The sequence below is a fragment of the Thermobia domestica genome, chromosome 3 (assembly GCF_964235325.1).
Source record: "Thermobia domestica chromosome 3, izTheDome1.hap1.1, whole genome shotgun sequence".
In the NCBI taxonomy this organism is placed as follows: Eukaryota; Metazoa; Arthropoda; class Insecta; order Zygentoma; family Lepismatidae; genus Thermobia; species Thermobia domestica.
In genome coordinates this window covers 27,650,314-27,671,843 of record NC_137456.1, presented here as the reverse complement: position 1 = coordinate 27,671,843, position 21,530 = coordinate 27,650,314, and positions in this window count along the sequence as shown.

Here is a 21,530-nt window from a genome sequence, read left to right as displayed (position 1 = left end):
TCTTCCTTGTGATATGCTACAGCATGCACTTTTCAATTTTTACGACCAAATGGCCTATTGTCAGACAATCGACAAAATGCAGATAAATATAAATAAATGTCATAGATAGATAGATAGATAGATAGATAGGTAGATAGATAGATAGATAGATAGATAGATAGATAGATAGATAGATAGATAGATAGATAGATAGATAGATAGATAGATAGATAGATAGATAGATAGATAGATAGATAGATAGATAGATAGATATTTTCTGAAATATGCAGTGTACAGCTACCCATAGGAATATAGTAAACCTTTTAGATGCATTTGAATGTTTAATGTCAAACGTAGCACACTCTATCCGTAAAGAATTAGTGATAGATGAAAAGTGAGTTCAGGTTCTCGTTCCGGGATACATCCTAGTCAATATTGGTGTGTCACATATATCCTTTCCGTTTAAACAATGTTGTGTGATATCCAATGTGGCGGAATCAGTGCAGTTTTTGCACCAACACTACTTACAACATTTGCTTTTCCTATGCCACATTATTACTGTCCTGATACTTTTGCCTACTACATACAAATGTTAAACACAGCACATCTATCTTGTTAAAGAATGATGATAGGTAAAAAAAAATCTCGTTTGTGGACAGATTCAAGCCTAAATTGATGTGCCGAATACAGTCCTTCCCATTTAAAAATAATATGTGATATCCAATATGCCGGAATCCAAGATAGATGCCATGATGCCCACACCCTTAATCAGTGCAGTTTTCGCATCAACACACACTTGTAACCTTTCCCTTTCCTCCATCCACGTGTCTCGTTTTTAATTGTCTGTCCAGATACTTTTATCTACTATATACAAATGTCAAACGTAACACTACCTCGAAAACGAATGAAAATAGATTAAAAAGGCATTTTAGGAATGATCAAAAATGGTTGCCCAATAATTAATATTTGGATCAGGGACCACATTTTTTTTAACGGGCCCTAAATCCAGTTTTCATATTTTTTTTTACGGAATAAGAACATCATACTGAGTTAAGTGATAGTTTAAGTTTGGCTATACTGCATGTAGTTCTCCAGATAAGGTTTACATGAAAACTTTTGATTGAAATATACTGGATCTTTTGATCCAATAAGTTCATATTCTCATTTGTGAAAAGATTCTAGCCTAAATGGATGTCAAACCTATCTCTTTCCATTCAAAAAGTATTCTGTGATATCCAATCCCGAAATCCAAGGTATATGCCATACCCCATTCAAAGCAATTTTTGCATCAATACACACCTGTAAAATTTACTTTTCTTCCGTTCACGCGTATCGTTATTGCTAGTCTGTCGTAACATTTTTGACTAACCCTATAGTTTTTCCACATATATATGTGTATGGTCTTTCAACACAAATAAATCAAGCACTGTCCACAGAATATTCTTCATCTAAGCATTTTTATACTTGTCAGGCATTTTAGGCTATATCCCAGGCTTTTTGACGTGAAGCCCTTTTAACTGGGGCCTCTTTACTCGGGCCCTTGTGTCGTGGAGTTCTTTTGACTCGGGCCTTTTTGACGCGAGGTCGTTTTAACTCGGGTTTCCTGTCCTCGCTCTTTGCCCGGGCTCTTCTGACGTGACACCATTGAAAGTATATACCAGGTTATCATAAAATTAGTATCGCTGTTCAGAGAAATTTGGAGACGTAACCACTTGACAGAATGCAACCAAACTTGGCAGGAATATATTTTGGAACATGCAGAAGCGATTGATGTAGAAAATAAAATTAGTTCGAATTTTCGCCACCAGAGTTAATTGTGGCGCTGTACAACACCAAGTACATACAGAGTTGTAGAAAAACAGTAGTGATGCTAAATTATAAGAAAGGCTGTAATTTTCTCTCCTGTGAGTGTCGTGGCATTGATTGCCAATGCTATTATTACTCCGTGGTCAGTGGCGGATTTACAGGGGAAGGGACATTTCGAGCTGAAGCATCACTTTAAAATTCTTGGATATCTTACAAAAACGAAGTTAAATGTTAGTCTTTCCAGTGCTCATAAACTGCAAACTCCTTCCAAAATTCCAGGAAAAGATTAGTGTCAAATCTCGCCTCCAGAGGCTATTGTCTTTCTGTTCAGTGTTAAGTGCGGTAAGTGTGGTATAGAAGACAAATGATATTACTGAGATTCAATGAAAGGCCGTAATTATGCCCCCAGTGTGACGTGTAGCATTGATTTGTAGTCCAATTAATAACCCCGTGGTGTAGTGATGTGTTATGGGCTATGATCGTGATGTGGGGTTCTGTCCAAAGGCAGGTCTTTGACATGAAGCTTCCTGAAGAAGGAAACCCCTTGGTGACAAGAACCGTATGAGATGATGATGTTCTAAGGACGGGACCTACAGGTTAACACGGGATCCGATTCACATGTGTCTTCACCGAAAATCGAACCCCTGACCCCTTGAGCATAAGGCAAAGAGTATGGGATGAAAAAAAGAAGATCACCATTAATTCACTTCTGGTACATAGTGGCGCTGAAACCCATATCAGTGAAACACATACAGGCGTAAGTAAGCACCTAGAGAGGTAATTACAGTTTTTCTTGTCATTTAGCATCACTAGTGTCGTTTATCTTCTACGCTGCACTTACTTGGTGTTGTGGAGCGCCACAATTATCTCTGGTGGCGAAAATTGGAACTAATTTTATTTTCTACACCAATCGCTTCTGCATGTTTCCAAATATACTCCTACCAAGTTTGGTTGCATTGTGCCGGGTGCTTACGCCTCCAGGGTTCTCTGAACAGCGATACTTATTTTATGATAACCTGGTATATATAGGAGTATTAGAAAGTGTTTTTTTTTGTTGTTGTTGTTCTTTACTACTACTGCTAATAATATTTTTTAAAAAAATACTTTGGTCATTACGCAACTCTGCAACACTAACATTAGCCGCTACTGGTGTATATGCAAATATTTGAGGAATTTTACGCGCAGTTGACGCGTTATTAACGTTCCTATGCTTTCTTTCAACAAGATGGGGCGATCTGTCACACTTCACGCGAGTCATTGCCACGAATTCATGAAAGATTCACAGAAGAAAGGACTATCAACAAAAGATTGTGGCCACCGCGTTCATCAGACCTGACCACTTGTGACTTTTATCTGTGGGGTAATCTAAACGGAAAAGTGTACGTAAATAATCCAAAAGCATTAGAAGACTTGAAGGACAATATTTGTAATGAGATTTGAGCAATTTATGCGGCACAGTTGCGCAAAGTGTATAATAACATGTTAGTGCACGCACAAAAATGCATTGAAACACAAGACGGTCATTTTCAGCATCTACTGTAAAAGACAAGACAAGTTTACAATATCACTTCAATAAATAAAGTAAGTAAGTAAGTAAGTAAGTAAAGTAAGTGCATTTCACTAACAAATCTTTGCGCTTTGTATGTATTTTTGTATATGCTCGTGGCGTGCGAGGCCGGTTTCTCGTGCACCACCCTGTAGAATTCAATATCAAGCTTCAATATCTGTTTTCCAATTCCAGTGCAACTGCCTCTTTTATCTTTATTTCTTGATTTTCCTTCTACATCCATTAACAATTTTTCTAAAAAAAAAAAAATCATCTTCAATGATAAGGAACTTGTTTGTGACAAAGACAAGACTAGTTTTTGTATCAAAACTGTGTTATAACTAACTAAATGGAAGAGTGATCGTTACTGTTCGAGAATTGAGTTATTGTGTTTGAGAACTATCAAGCAATTCATGCTGGGATTTGTTGAACCATTTGCTTTAGCACTGTCCATGAGACCTTTTAAACTAATGTAACCTAAACATGATTTATGAATGTAGTATTCAAATAGAGCGTGAGTTTATTAAATTAAACTACTATAATCGTGACGTCTGTTTCCAACAAGAATTATTTATTTTAAATGATACAGTTTTGACAGATTTTGCCGTCCCTCTAAATTTGTCGCCCCGTGCAAATGCACGTGTTGCACATATGGTAGACCCAGCTCTTTTCAACTTAACGTAAGATTGAAAGGACTAAAAATCAAATTTAAGATGAAAAGAGAATTTCACCTCGAAAAGGTAAATTATATCTTTCAAACCTTGGCAACACTGATTCGGAGTACGTGATGAGAAATTATAGAGGGAAAAATAAATAAATAAATGGGTTGACTAATTTGGAAAGGTTACTACTACAGCTGAGAATCTGCTGTTTGCTTATACTTCAATAACTCCATACATGAGGTATGATGTGGGACGATTGAAATTATCTAAGCCTAAAATCTTGGATACACAGTAATTTGGCCTTACTGAAGTCATATGTTTATTTATACTTCATTACTTGTCATGAGTAGATGGATAATAGAAAGCAATTTATTTTCCTGACCTATTTATGCTCGTATTGAATATACATCAACCAACATTGACAGAAACATGACTTATTTGGACGTTTGGAATACAACAGGTATTTTGAAACAATTGTGTTTTGCATATTTTAAAGTTCTCTATGATAGAAGTAATGCAATTTGTCTGGTAATATACTACCATTAAGAAAAGGGTATAATAATATTGAAATGTAGAGTTACCCGTGGCTATGTGATTAGTATACACGCCTTTGGCGCGATAGACTCGGGATCGGGTCCCACGACAAATTGTAGGTTCATGTCTAAGATAGCCTTGACGCTTAAAGGGAAGTTAAACTTCAAATGAACCAACCAACCAAAATTAGTATTGAAGTGTTAAAAGATCTAGGAAAAAAAGTATTTCAAGTGTGCTGCACTGCTGTTGATGTATGTTTTCCCATACCTCCCTCGAAAGAGGAGGAACAAATTGCTTTGGCCGAGATCTTTCAATAGTTGGATGTGCACAGGGTTGCCAGATTGACGGACTTCGCTGTGCACTTGTCTTGTTCGCTATTGTAAGTAGCCTACGATCTTCACTCGCCAAGACCAAACGACTGAATGACAAATTGGCAACACAGGTCGAAGTCATTAACTTCTTTCCCCAAAGCAAATGGATGATTTCCTCTGTAAGAGGGCGACGGGAAAAGGCCGAAGTATATTTCACATATTTTCCTAGAACACACTTGAAATAGAGAGGCAAGTTTCTGATCATTTATTCTTCATTCTACGTACTATAATTCAGTAAATTTCTATATATTCTCTTTTTGGTTGCTCACCACAATTCAACCTTAGGCCCAGTCTTGGCTAGTTCACTGAAGACTGCTATAGACAGACTCATTAAAAGACAATATTTTTCCTCTTTCTGTACTTAGACTATATGAAATGTGAACCTACAAATTACCATAGAATCTTAACCACATGGGTAAACAATGGGAATCGAACCCGAATCTTTTTTGCGAAGGCTGAGACTCTAACTATATTGTAATATTTTTATAATATAGTGACAAGAGAGCTGCAGACGGGTTGACATGACGAAAATATAGTAATGTACTTAATGTTCTCTCTACATATAATATAAACAATATATATCAAAATAGGGTTTCAGTGTATCCTCTTATATTTTGGTCTCTATTCCTCTCCTTTCCAGGCTCTACCATATGTGCAACATGTGTAGTTGCACGTCGCGGCAAATTTAGAGGTGAGGCAAAACCTGTCATAACTATATTATTTAAAATAAATATTTCTGATTAGAAACAGATTTCATGATAATGGTAGTTAAATTTAATAAGCTGGCCTTCTATTTCAATACTACATTCATAAACCATATTTAAGTCGCATTAGTTTAAGGTCACACCGACAGTGCTAAAGCAAATGGTCAATCAAATCCCAGCATGAATTGCTTGATTATTGTCAAATACAAGAACTCAATTCTTGAACAGTAGCCAACACCTGTTCCCTTTAGTTAGTTATTTCAGTTTTGATACGAGAATTCGGCTCCAAACGGTATTGGGTGGGTCTCTATTCATTTCAGTGATCCCGAAAATTACGGAGTGGACACCAATTTCGGCTCTTTTCTATTATGTGTCGTCTCCTTCTTACCTCCTCTCAACCCCGAGGTAAAAATATAAGATCCTAAGTTAGGCCTAGGTGCATTAAAGTACCAAAAATCATTAAAGTTGGTCGAGGAGAAGTTAACCGTTGAATATTGTTACCATTATTTTTATTTATATGAAAAGAAAATGCTCCCTCTTCCCCTTAAAACGGAAATTTTCAAAAACAATGAGACATGGTATCCCTTAAGTTTCATGAAGAATTTATATACCGAGTTTCACCTTTCTAACTTGATAGGCTCGTGAGATACTAAGTATATTTCAGGCGCAAATTTTGAACCTTTTCTACCCTCTTAGGATTCGCCCTTTAATCAAAGAAATGTGATAAAAGTCTTAGTTAGGCCAGGTCAACTCGTCTACTAAAAATTATATAAATCTGCCCAAAGGGAATGTTAGCTCTAGGAAAAGTTAGCGAGCAAACATTATATTCATTTTTATTTGTATTGACGGTATTGATTTATTTATTAAATTATATTGTCTCATCTGCGAGTAGAGAAACTCATTCCTTGCATTTGAAAAGACAAGGAAGTTCATAACTATGTTCTTTTGAATCCAGTTTTGCTAGTAAAGCGCGAAGTGTAACAAGCAGGCAAGTGAAGAAAATCTTCACCGATACCTCCACATGACGTCACGGATAGGGAGCCAATCAGAACGCTAATCGTGAACTGCGTATACCTGTTATTTTATATACCTTGATTTCATGCATTAAAATTGGGTAAATTAAACTTACTCTTCCTATGCAACATAGATATTTGACGTCATCGTGACGTAATCGCAACTAAAAATCAAATTATTTCAAACTTGTGACAAACCAAAAAAGTCATGAGGTTATAAAAATCCTTGAGTTTTACGTCCCACAGCTATGCCGGTTAGGCTAAAGGAGACGGTGAAGATGAGTAATGAAAGAAATGGTGGAATGAATAAAGTGGGAGGAAACGGGAGAACCCCGAGAAAACCCACGCACACGGTGTTTGTCCACCACAAAGTTCACTTGGCGGGGGCTGGGATCGAACCCGGGACCCCAAGCACCAGAGGTGAACGCTCTACCACTGAGCCACCGCGGCCCCAAAGTCATGAGGTTATGCACAAAGCTAATATGTATTTCGTTAAATGAAAGCGACTATATTTGTGACTTAATAACTCTTGAACCACCCGAACGATCTCGATCAAATTCTCAACATAGATTAGGTTCGGGCCAGGGGTGAGTTTTTATCATTTCATTCTGACGGTGCAATTTAGGGGAGGGGGAGGGGGATATATAAATGATCGAAAATGATCTATATTACTGCCGAATCCATATTTTTTGGGGTCGCTGAGATGAACAGTGACACTTCCGATGTCGTTTAAATCCAAATTCAGCTTCGCAAGTTGGGGGAAATATATAAAAAATGATCGAAAATGGCCGATATCAGAGTGCTTCAGTAATAGTAAAAACTGACTGACCAACGGAACATGTTACTAATTTTTTATTATTATTATTATAACGCAGCGAAGCAGAAAATTGACGCTAGTGTTAATATAAAATCAATATGATTTTAATAAATACTTTCTGTAAAATGTAAGTATATTGGTGTATGAGCATTGCTTTCGAAGAGGACAAGAGTGTGGTAGTCTGTAGAATATTGTGAATAATAAAAGTGGTCCTCACTTGACAAAAGTTTGAGAAACCCTAATATAGAGCAATAGGGTGCAATTTGCACTCACTTTGATATAACAGTAAAAGTGGAAAATGAGGAAATATGACATAACACAAGTGAGGTATACATTTTAGATAACTTAGCAGCGTCACCTTATCTAAGGTATTTAAATCAAATTATTCTAAATTAAATGTGGGGCCGCGGTGGCTCAGTGGTAGAGAGTTCACCTCTGATGCTTGGGATCCCTGGTTCGATCCCAGCTCGCGCGAAGTGAACTTTGTGGTGGACAAAGACCGTGTACGTGGGTTTTCCCGGGGTTCTCCCGTTTCCTCCCACTTTCTTAATTTCACAATTTCATTCATTACTTCATCATCACCGTCTCCTTTAGCCTCGGCAGCATAACCGCGGGACGTAAAACTTAAAGATTTCATTTCATTTTCATTTATTTCTAAATTAAATGTAAAGTATGCTACTTCAAATTGGTGAAGTATATGCTTAATATTTCTTCCCTTTCAGCATAGAAGTCCTTGTGTATGCAGAATGAATACCATTTTAACTGCATATGTCTTTATAATGGTAATGTTCAACAGGTACGTATTTCAAATTACAAATATTTATTCACTTATTTATTTACTACCTGGTATGGAAAGTATACGTGTGAATAAACTGCTAACATTATCACAAGCAACAACCACAAAAATTATTAAAATAATTACTTATAGAGTATTTTGATCTAATATCACCATGTGAGTTCCTAACTTTTATATGTTTAATTAATACATAACCATAAAATGAAGTTTGATATAGAAATGTGTATACAGCTTTCCCAAACTTACTTGGAATTTTATATACGTACTTGAAGTTATCTGGTAACTTATTCTAAACCTTCAATCAAATATTACTAACTCTAGTAGATGATTTTTATTGCTACTATGTAGGAATAAACGAGTTTTATTATTAACTATTATTATTAATGACGGTAAGAGCCTTAATTCATAATACATCCAAATACTGGAAGAATTTAGTGATGTTCCCTGAAAAAGGGGACATTCTTCAGATTACATATGACAACGAAAGAGGAGTTATTCATTCTATATGGAAATGCAAGAGAAGGAATTAAATATTTTTCAATAATTATATGTAAAAATGGAAGAGGAGTTTATTTGATATTATATGATAACAAAAGAGGGTTTTTCTTTATGTGTTTTGAAAATGCAAGAGTAGGTTTATTAATGCTATGTGTAGATCGAAGAATGATTTAATTGATGATGCATGGGAATGCAACGGAACTTTTATTGATGTCGTTTCGGAAAACTTTTTTTTATGCTATATAAGAATGCATATTGGGAACTCGTGTTATTATTGAGTTCAAAATCTTTTGCCGCTGTGAATTCTGTGAAGGAATTTGAAGCTTAAAATATATAAAAAGTAATCATGCCTGTTGTTCTGTATGGTTGTGACACATGGTCACTTACTCTGAGGGAAGGACGTAGACTGAAACTATTTGAGAACAAGATCCTTAGGCAAATATTCAGACCCAAAAGGAATAGAAATGGGGAATGGCGGAAACTTTATAACGAGGAAATGCATAATTTATATCGTTTACCAAATACTGTTAGGGTCATCAAATCTAGGGGGCTTAAGTATCAGAATGGAAGAAAGCAGGAAAGCTTTCAAAGTTTTAACTGGAAGTCCAATCGGAAAACGACCATTAGGAACACCTAGGCGCAGATGGGAGGGTAACATTAGGGTCTTCACTACTGCGAAATTAAACTACCGCTAATTTTAGAGTTTTTTCTGTAATATCCGAAAAGCAGAAACGTAGTGAAGTAAACAATACGATTTTGCGTGTGATACCGTTATCACAACTCATTCATCTGCTTTTGATTTGCAACTATAGATAGATTTAACGGTTTTTGCTCGTTCTGTAAATAGCGCCATACCAAAAGCAGATAGGTGAATTGTAGTAAAGGTATCACATGAAGAATAGTATTGTCTAGTTCACTACGTTTCTGCTTTTCGAATATTTTTATTAGTTTTGAAGATATTACAGAAAAACTCTAAAATTAGCAATAGTTTAATTTCGCTGTAGTGAAGACCCTTAAAATGGATCTCACAGAAATAGAAATACAAAGTAGAAACTGAATCCAGTTGGCTAAGGACAGAAGTAAATGGAGATCTTTTATGAACGCGGCATTGAACCTCCGAGTACCATAGGCCATGGAGTTAATTAGTTTAGTTATAAACGAATGCAAGAGAACTTTAAATTTTCAGTCATCATTGGCGAACAATATTTTAGTTTGGCGAAAGGCATTTAGCCTTTACTTTGTTTGTCAAATGATAAATGCCAAATGGAACCAAACTCTCTGATCTGGCTACTGAATTCAGACCTGAAATTTCGTGTCCTGAAATGTAGAGTTCCTATATGAGATAAGAAAATGGAGATCATAGCAGTGGGTAAAATTTCTATTTCAAATCAGGAAGAGAATTTAGAAAATTTTGCTCAACAATCGAGAAAATAAAGAAAAAAGAAATATATTACGGGTGTTTCATTAACACCATTTGAGAATGAAAGGGAGTTTTATTGATGATATGGGGATTGAATTGAATTTTTATAAATTTATACGGGAATGCAAGGGGAATGTTATTGATGCAATATTAGAATGAAATAAAATATCGGTTGATTGTATGTGGAAATGGAAGCATGTAGTGCTTCCTTGTGGTTAAGCGGCTAGTGTACGCGGTTTTGACCCGGGTTCAATTCCCAGCGCGAACTCACCTGGTTCGGAACCTATGTTAAACAATAGGTCCACGTCTCATATAGCCTCGCTGCTGAACAGGACGCTAACCTCAAACTGATTAAATGAAAAGGATATTGTATTAATATTACCTTGTTATATAATCGAATTTTATCGACACTTTTAAGTGTTTATTGACCTACTTGACAATATAAGAGTGCTTTTTTACATTCCGTACTAATGGAAAACATTTTTAACAATGCTGTGTAGTAATGAAAGGGTAGTTTATTTATATATGAATATGAATAAAATTTTGTGTATATATATATATATATATATATATATATATATATATATATATATATATATATATATGAATAAAATAAAATAGATTTTTATAGGTGATATATAAGAATGGAAGAAGGATTTTTATTGGCATTATGTAAAAGTTAAAGAAGAAATTATTCACACATAAGGAAATACAGAGTACCTAGATCAGATACTAAAATGAAGACCACACACTGGATAAAAGATCTTTTTAATCAATGAGTGAGATTGTTAGAAAAAAGAATCAGTATCAAATGAACTGTTGAGGACTTTGGAATACGTGGTAATACAAGGCTGGATTAGATGCTATATGGAAATACAAAAAAGTTTTTGCCCTCCCAGCTGGTCTAGTGACTAGCACGTGTGACTTTGGTTCACGTTGTCCCGGGTTCGATTCTAATGGGAGAAGACTAAAATTTGAAAGAGTAATGGTCACTCGGATCCCACCTTAAACTGGAAGTTCGCTTCTGATATAGCCTTGGTACTTGGTTGAAGTTTAAACTCCAACACACAAACAATAAAAAGAGGATTTTATTGATATCCAGGGATTGCAGAGATATTTTATACATGTTACTTCAAGTGTTTGAAGAAAAGGTTTCTTACTTGAAATAATAGACATAGAAGTGGCTGGATTGAAGTATGTTTCATATTGCAATGTTTTGTTTGGTAGAATCTTAAATAACGGACTCGGAATTTAGACCCATCACCTTTTATTATATACAAGTCTTATAAAAGTTTTTACGAAGATCTTGTAAGTCTCTGAATGGTTTCAGAGTTCAATAAAGATCCTTGGCACACGAAAGTGGCCTCGGGATAAAGGTTCAATTGTCTTTAGCACGTAGATAAGTATCGAGGTTAACTGCTTCTTATAGTAGTCTCAGGAGTGGGTAGTTAAAAAATATCTCCTTCGCTCATATCAGCCTCAAGAGATGATTCTAAGGAAATTCTCCATAACCCGTGGCGGAACCAGGAGAAAGTGTTGGTGGATGAGTGACCAAGGATAAACTGATAGTTTCCTCTTCTTGATGACTTGTTTTATAGGCATCTGCTTGGAGGGAGGACCCGTGAGGGGAGGTCGGTCATCTTCGTAGTTTTCCCGAATTCTCTTCGTGTCTTCCTGCTGGTTTTCTTCCGTCATCTGCTATTGTTTGTGTATGAACGTAAGAACGTGTTCGTAGCTAAAACGTGTAGTTGTTGTGTGTGAGGGTATGGAATCTTACAATATAAAGTGTAGCGCACCATGGATGTAAGGAATGAAATCTAGAAAAATATGAAAAACGGAGAATGGAAGCTTTCGAAATATGGTGTTGTAGAAGAACGTTGAAAATTAAGTAAATGGATAAAGTATCGAACAAAAGAGTATTGAATACCTATAGTAGGAGAAAAAATAAAATACTGAAGACTATTTCGAAAACAGATAGGATAATTGGACATATTATGAGCGATGCGGGAGTCACGCTAGTAGTTATGAAGGGAATGGCAGGAGGAAAACTTGTCGAGTAGAAGGCCACGATTGAAATGAACAGACCAACGAATAAAATATATAGGAATGAAAAAGTACAGGAAAATGAAAAGTCTGGCTCAGAAGAGGAAAGAGTGGAAACTTGTGTCAAACATGCAAGATGTAGGGAAGAAAAAATACGTGGATATGAAAAGTCTGGCTAAGAATAGGGAAGGGTGGAAAGCTGTGTCAAACAATAATACAAAATGTAGGGAGGAAAGGGGGAATGAAAATGAAAAGTCCGGCTCAGGATAGGAAAGAGTGGAAGGCTGCGTCAAGCAGTAATACAAGATGTAGGGAAGAAAAAGTACATGGAAATGAAAAATCTGTTTCATGAGGGGGGAAATGAGAAGTTGCGTCAAAGCAATTAAGAGATCGTTAATGAGAGCTTTTAATGATGTTATGTAAGAACGGAAATGTTTGTTTTATTGATGCTATGTGAAAATGCAAGGATTTGTTTGTATTGATATGTAGGGATGAAAGAAAATCTTTATTATTATATAATTCATGTATAGTTGTTGGTAAATGAACTTGATTTTATCATGTGTGTCCCTAGCCATTATGAACTGAATATCCCGTAAACTATACAATATATCTAGCCAATCATCATTGCAGAAATTACCATACTATATTTATACCATTACTTACTCTATATTTTATTTCAATATTACATGTCCGATACTTTGTTGATACTCTCTGTTTTATCCTGAATATGATAGTATCGATAACACCCTAATACTCTTAATTACAGAACGTTCCCAACTCTTCATCTTTGTAACATTATCGTTGTGTACCATACATATTACCTTAAGATTTCCAAAAAAAGAGCACATAAATTATGCAATAAACGTTAGGGTTTCTTTCTACCTAACCTATCTACGAAGATGACAACTCTTTTAAGTTTGCCATTCTTATATCCAATTGTTATTGTTTTACATGTAGGGGCTACGGTGGCTCAGTGGTAGAGCGTTCGCCTCTGGTGCATGGGGTCTTTGGTTCGATCCCAGCTGGCGCCAAGTGAACTTTGTGGTAGATAAAAACCGTGTGCGTGGGTTTTCTGGGGGTTCTCCCGTTTCCTCCCACTTTATTAATTCCACCATTTTATTCATTTCTCATTATCACCGTCTCCTTTAGCGTAGCCGGCATAACTGTGGGACGTAAAACTTAAATGTTTCATTTCATTTTTCCAATTGTTTTATGTTATGTGAGAATAAAGTGTTTTTATTAATGCTACGGTATGGGAATGGAAGAGATAGGGTCTATAGGGTGTTTCAAAATGAATATCGGAGTTTAAATGTTTATTAGAATTAATTAACAATAATAAATAATACATGAAATGAAACAGCAGCTTAAACAGTTTTGTACGCATGCATACGTATGCATTATTTCCTCTCTCTGCCGTTAGAAAGCGCTAGTAGCAAAGATGGCGACTAGTAAGCAGATTGCTTTTTTGTGTTTTACATTTCGCAAAGACTGAATCTCTAGTTACAGTGCAATGTGCTTTTCGTATTAAATTCAATTGCAATCCACCAAGTAATAATAACATCCGTAGAGGATATCATCAGTTTGAAAACACCGACTGTCTGTGCAGAGGGAAGCGTATGGAACGACCAAGAACGTGTTGAGTGAGTGGGAGAGTCTTTCACGCGTAGCACCAAGACATGAATTCGAAAGACTAGTCGTGAATTAGCAATTCCAATGACGTACGTGTGGAGAATTTTAAGGAGATTGAGGAATTTAAGAAAGAGAATTGAAGCAATTCTTGCAACAATTATTCCAAACACACTGATCAAGGTTTGGGAAGAACTCGCCTATCGATTCGTTGTGTACTGTGTGACGAATGGTGCTCACATTGAACACTTGTAGCCAAAACTATTTGAGTTGCTCTTTCCTTTGATGTACTATTTATAATATATTGCACGATAAATGTAATAAATACCACCAAACATTTAAACTTCGATATTCATTTTGAAACATCCTGTATTTTATTTGCTATTAAGGTGTAATATTAAGTTAGATCTTCATTTTTTCTTTTACTTCAACATCCCATGATTATACTCCGAGGTTAACTGAAAAGGTGATGAAAATTGAAGAAAATGATGGAATGGAGAAAGTGGGAGGAAATGGGAGAATCCTAAGAACACCCACTCACACGATGTTTTTCCACTAAAGAAGCCTATTTGGCGAGAGCTGGGATCAAACAAAGTACCCCATTTACTAGAGATAATCGCTCTACCACGGAGCCACTCCGCTTTGAGAAGTTAATCTAGATAATGTCAGATAATGATCGGTTGTCTCATCGAACATTCCGTTGTGAGATACGCGTTTGTTTTTTCTTTCCTAAAGAACTTGGACCTAGTCAATAATATTCTTGTTAGTGTGTTTATTTCGTTTTCGCGTGTCGGTAATTGGGCTAACCAACTACGTAGTTGAGAATTATGCAATACAGTCTGTTTATTTGTTTTACCCTAAATAATGAAAAAATAATTCCATCAAACAGCAAAGAAAAACTACATAATTAATGTTTACTCAACGAACTATTCTTATAGTATTGAAATAGGCAAATGTACACTCATGTTCAAAATGATTGTCGCATATCTATAACTGTCTTCTTGTAAAAAATATAATTTTGATAATGATTTTGCAGGGTACTTTTAATACTAATACTATGTGTATAATCGGGAAATGCATATTTGTGGTAAATTTCATAGGAAAAGAATTATAAATACGAAAATTAGAATGAGTAAAACAAAATGTTGCTAAATGGACAAGAAAGTTTAATTTTCGTTTTATTGTTCTTATTTGCTGCTCTTTTGACATGAAGTTTGCCACACACATGTCGTTGCCGATTATACACATACTAACATTATAAGAAATACCGGTCGAATTCATTATCAAATTATATTCCTACAACAATATATTTATAGACATGTGACAATAATTTTGGACATGAGTGTACATGTAGTGACTTCCAAATACTTAATTTGCAGCTATTGAACCAATAATTAAACAATATTATAAAACAAAACTTGAAAGCTCAAAACAATATCTAAAATTGATTACTGGATTTTCTTTAATTTTAAAGGTAACATGTATGTTTTATCAACGATCATTGAAATAAACATATTGATAAGTACTATTGAACAACTGTCAGTAATGTAGAAACATTAAAGATTGTTAATAACGGCGATCCATGATTTTTCCTTCATAGTACAACATTTGTAATTTTTAACAAATAAATAAACACACTTTGTCTCTAGCTTTCTTCCTATAAAACCAAAGCTCATTTGGCACGAGCTGGGATCGAACCAAGGATCTCATGCACCAGAGGTGAACACTCTACCGCTTTTTTAAAGTTAACTAATTCACCGAACGTGCTTCATTAACTTGATTAACTATTTATTACTAAGTTTTTACTTGTTTCACTCGTTCTTCTACTAACCTACAACGCAGAAACCACGAACAGAGAAAAATCGAGGACAGTTAAAATTCCAAACAATCCCCCACTGGGAATCGAACCCGGGACCCTGTATATTAAAGGCGCACGTGCTAGCCACCAGACCACCGATGAGGGCGCCACTGAGCCACCACGGCCCCTAAGAATATTTAGTTATCGGAGATATAAATATTTTGTTTTATTTCCTTCTTAATTTAAATGTATTAAATTTAGCATAAAGTTATGCTTGTCAATGAAAGAGTTATTAATTTAAACCATTTCACTTAAAAGATTTGAGAAGAAAAACTAAGTAATGAGAATATTCGAGTTGAAGAAATCCCTCAGAAACCTCCTAGTGCACTTTTCATTCAACCTGTCTAGATCCCTAATGCGATTGGAAAAATCAAAAACTTTTCTGTACTCTATATAAATGTAGCAGGCCCGTATCCAGGGGGGTCTAGGGGGCCGGCCCCCCTAAATTTTTGATGGCTCCCCCTAAAAATTTTCACGGTAGGCTTGTAAATGAAGTATAATATATTGATGAAATATAACATGGTTGGATGTGGCTCCCCTAACTTCAGCCGCCGCCCCCCTACATTTTGAGCTGGCTACCGGCCTGAAATGTAGTACTAAAAAGCTTTTAAGCAGATACTTTTTATGTTGAAATTTGTATACATCTTTTTCTCCTTCTATATGAACATACAACAATACACACGCTTACTAGTATAGACATGAAAACTTTTAAAATGTGTTAAAATATTTCATTATATATGTACTTATTTTTCAGTAAAGCTCATCACGATGGAACTAGCACACCTCATTCCAGTCTTGTCAATTTTCCGGATGACTACGATCAAATGATTGCTCCTACAATAAATGGTAACTCGTGTTAAATGTTTACAAATATATTAATGTTTTTTTTTTTTTTTTTTTTGGTAATAGTGTTTTTCCTTGCTTTCATTTCATCCAGCATGATGACGATTTGTAAACGATCGAAAATTCTCAAGAAATATGTAAAATCTATTTTCTTTCTTTATGTGTGCGTGTGATTGGGGAAGTACGGTATACAAGATAATTAACGTATTTAACGGAGTATAAGACACACTTTTCTCTTCGAAAAATTGCGTCTTATACTCGAAATTAATATTAAAATGTCCAGCGTTTGATTTAAAATTCCCGGCAGTCTTAAAAATGGTCATATATTCGATGCTGCGGGAAACCAATCTCTATCTGGCAACATTGGATTCAACTAGCAGAAGCAGTGCGCCGGGCGACGAACGTAAGTTGCGGGGATTCACAAACTTGCTAACACTGTCTCCCTCCCGCCCCGTCATCACAAACCATGAACCACAGACAAGCTGCTGAAGTCGTCTGCTGTGAATATTAATGGACGCAGCCATATTGGTCACAAACAATCTGTGGCTAATGTGGTTGCTAAGGCAGTTTCAATGGCGTTGTATGTGGCAGCTGAGAGTCTTGTGAAAGACGAACTTAAAATTATGAAAAAAAAGGCTACATGATTCTGTTCTGTTTTCGTCCTCTTGCGAGGAATAATAATTCTTTAGGATCCCAACTTTATAAACCAAGTCGACTTTATCGCTAAAAGTTGTTATAACATAAAATTGATTTTTCAAATTGGCCCGTCCTTGATGACGAATGGCCGGTTAAACATAATTTGTTTTTCATTATTAAATATGTATTTGAGGAGGATAGGCGGCACCAAACATAATTAAAGTGTGCTAAATATCCTTATAATTGATTCAAACTATAAAATGATCTAAAGTGAAAATTGATTAAAATTAAAATGAAATCATTGAGTTTTACGTCCCACAGTATGCCGGTTAGCCTAAAGGAGACAGTGATGATGAGTAATGAATGGAATAGTGGAATGAAGAAAGTGGGAGGAAACGGGAAAGCCCGGAGAAAACCCAGGCACACGGTGTTTGTCCACCACAAAGTTCACTTGGCGGGGGCTGCGATCGAACCCGGGACCCTAAGCACCAGAGGTGAATGCTCTACCACTGAGCCACCGCGGTCCCTTGATTAACATTAAAATAGTAATAAAAATGTGAGCAAATTTCTCTTATACTTAGCTTATTGGTCCCCATCTTGATCCCACTGGCGTCTCTGGCATGTAAATTTTTTTGGGGGGGGGAACTTAAAAAAAGCTATTTAAATGGTACTACCTAACACAAGCTATGTATTATCTTCGATTCCATTTGTTACTTTCACGGACCCCCTGAGAACTCTGAACTGTGTTATAATGTTCACAGCCTGAATATTATATTCAAAATACGGTCGTTAGTAAATAAATTAAATTAGAATAAAATATGGAATATTTTGTACTTCAAAATATTGGGGGGACGCTTCCCCCTTCCCCCCCGCCAGAGACGCCCATGCTTGATCCCCTCGATTAAGTAAATTCCAAGTGTTTTAATTGTTGTGCACAAAATAATAGAACGACCCTTTGTTCGAAATCTGGTCAGAAAAAACAAATAAAATTTGTAAAAATAAATTATACACTTACCCTTTTCTCTTTGTTGAGTCAAAAATTTGATGTACACTATTAAATTTATTAGAATATTTCGTTAATCTATGTCATCTTCCTCAGTAGATCTAGAAAACTCAAATGGAACTCTTTTTAACTTCTCACAGTCTAATCTTGCACTTTTGTGTGTGCACCGCTGAAAAATGATGAAGTCACAAAGTTTGCCAAAGTGCACTACTTTGCACTTGAACAACTCATATTTTGAAAATCTTGTCACTGGGAAAATTGAAACTTTACACTAAAACTCTTTTCTGGCGATATATGTAATGTAGTACTAGTTTGCAAAATTGTGATAATATCTAAGAACCACTTTGTTATAATCTTGATATAAGATTTGTACTTACAAATATGTGATAAACATTTAAGTCTCTTATTACAAAATACACTGAAGCGCTGTAAAAGTTCAAATATTTGCACTTACTGAAGCAATAATCATTATTCTTTTGTTTGTGTTTTTTGGTTTCATCATGGTCTATGGAAATTTAGGGTAGTAAAGAAATCTTCACTGTAGCTTGACTGTCATTCCATAATATCTTTTTTAATGCTCTGGAGTGAGTTCAGCTTTCCATTGACGAACCGTACAAAGGTGTTTGAAACTGAATCAGGGGTTTAAGGCTTTGTAGCATTTATTAGATTTAAAGTAGAATTATAAATAATATATCAAATGAAAGAACAACTAAAACAATTTTGTACACACGCATGTGCATGCGCTGTTTCCTCTGTCTGCCGTTAGAAAGAGCTAGTAACAAAGATGGCGACGTGTTTTACATTTTGCAAAGACTGGATCTGTAGTTACAGTGCAATTAATTTAGTTTTCTGTTTTAGGTATGTAACTTTTATACGATTTTTCAAAGTAACTGTTCGTTTTTATTATTAAAAATTATTATTATTAATGGTGCAATCTCATTGACTATCCAAGTAAGATCTGTCCAGATTCAAACCTAGGTTCTTCGTTCTGATGAAAACTGACTCATATATATTTCTGTCAATGAAAGATGATCTGTTCACATCTTTTACCTCTTTAATATTACATCTTGAATACCTAGAAAGTTCTGACATAGTCGTATTAATTCTTGGATCTATGTTCTCTGATATGGTTTTTAATTTCGATTTCAATGTACTGCAATGTACAGTAATATTGGAAAATCTTGTTTGGTTTTCTGTGCGATAATAATATATAGTTATAATATGATTCAATTTGATATCAGGAATGATCAAAACATTGAACTCTTTCATTTACTTACCGTGTTTTAAATTATCTCTTGGTTATAACGTAATTAATAAATCTCTACTTAATTCGAATAATTTATGATGCCATCTTCCTAATATTGATTTCTGGAATATCTGTATTTATTTTTCGTAAGCCTCGTTTTGTATTAAATTATGCTATCTCAAGATTTCTGCTTGCATGGTTCCGCATAGATATGTTTGAGGTATAAATATTACTTCATTTCTGTTGAAATAATATTGTCATGCACTAATAAAATTTCTGTTTATATACTATTTTTACTTGAATTATTAAGAAATTTGTGCGTTATATTTGTCGTAATTCTGTTGTGAATGTTCGATTTATTTAATGTGGTGATTGCGCCCGCATTGCATGGCCTCTGAATCTTGCACCTGCTTTTCAGAATGAAGTCCTATCTCCGTACTACTGTAATGACTGCTATGCATAATTACTTCATAATCTTCAGCGGTGCCAAGCTCACTAACTGCTTGGGTGCAATCTCTCAAAAAAAAAAAAAAAAAAAAAAGTAGAGAAAACCGGAATTTGTTGTGACAAAACCAAGATAACTTGATTTGTAGAGTAAATTTTATTAAATTTTTGAATTTCTTCCATACTCATAATAAATGTAGACTTTTAACTAGATTCCTATCTAGCTGAATATTTGGAATTAATTGTTTTAAAGTGTTATTCATGATAAATCCACCTTCATAGTTAGTGTTCCTAAAAGCAAAGTATCACTATAATCTAATTAAAGTTCGGTTGTGTCTTTTTTTAATGAAAATTATGTCCACTTAAAAAAAAATCTCATGGGCGCAATCTGTACCTTAAAACCTGCCAGTGCATGCTTGCTGACTTCTTCGAGATATGACTTATCGTCAACTGTTTCCTACTTGTCAACTATGCTTATTAGAATAGTTTCTTTCTTTTCATTTGATGCCAGGGATGATAACTCGACATCTGCCATTTGTATTAAGAATTATTCTCTATATTTCTTATATCATTACTTTTCATAGAACAGTTCATGTGTAAATTTAAAAAAAAAATGAATTTACTAATGAAAGTTGAAGGTGTAGGAGAAAAGGATTGTAATCCGTTTTGATTGATTTTACGGTAATGATATCATTTAGAAACAAAACCAGAGTACTTTCAAAATATGAAAATGCTTTGGTAAAAAGTTTTTTTTTATGTGCTTAACAGGTATTAGAAAAAATAGAATAATCTTATGTATATATATATATATATATATATATATATATATATATATATATATATATATATATATATATTACAAAAATGGCTTTTTATGGATACTGTACATTGCCCTTCCACTCTTCGAAAAATAATTTTAATTTTAAATTTCTTATTTTGTTTATATTAACAGGTAGTGGTACAAAGGTGAATATTCAATTACGACCTATTCATGAACTTGAAGTCGAGGAGAAAAGTGGTGTAAGTATTTTATGTTTTATAAATACATAATTAAAGTAAATTGCTAAAAAAAAAAAACTTTTACAGTATCCAAGCACATAATCTCTCCTTTTTTTCGTAAAAGTGGTTTAGAAAATAACCATAGAAGTTAATAAAATGTATGTCTTCTACAGTAGATCATATTAAAATTGCTATTCCCAATAGTTAACTATTAAATCCATTGTATCTAACACTTGTGAAAGACTTGTAATCTGCAATTTCAAATGAATCAATTTTAATGGACACAGATGACATTTGAAACATTCAAATATTAAAAATACCTCAAATACAAAAATATTGTATGTTCATAATCAATGTACATTAAGCAAGGCCATTACTAATAAAGAAAACAACATATAGCATTTCTAAAGAAAACAATACGTACCGGTATTCAATTGTTCAATAATTGATGGGTCGGCTGATTTGGAGTTCAGTGTTTTGTTCAGCACGAGGATATATGAGACGTGGACCTACACCTAAACGTGGAATTCGGATCTCATGAACTCCCACTGGGAATCGAACCCGGGTCTCTCGCACGAAGTTGCATACATTAACGATCATTAAATAGAGTTCCGGTGAAATTCAGAATGTACAATATAGCAGAGGCATTGCTACATTTTATGGTTCCCCTAAAAGAACCCCATCAA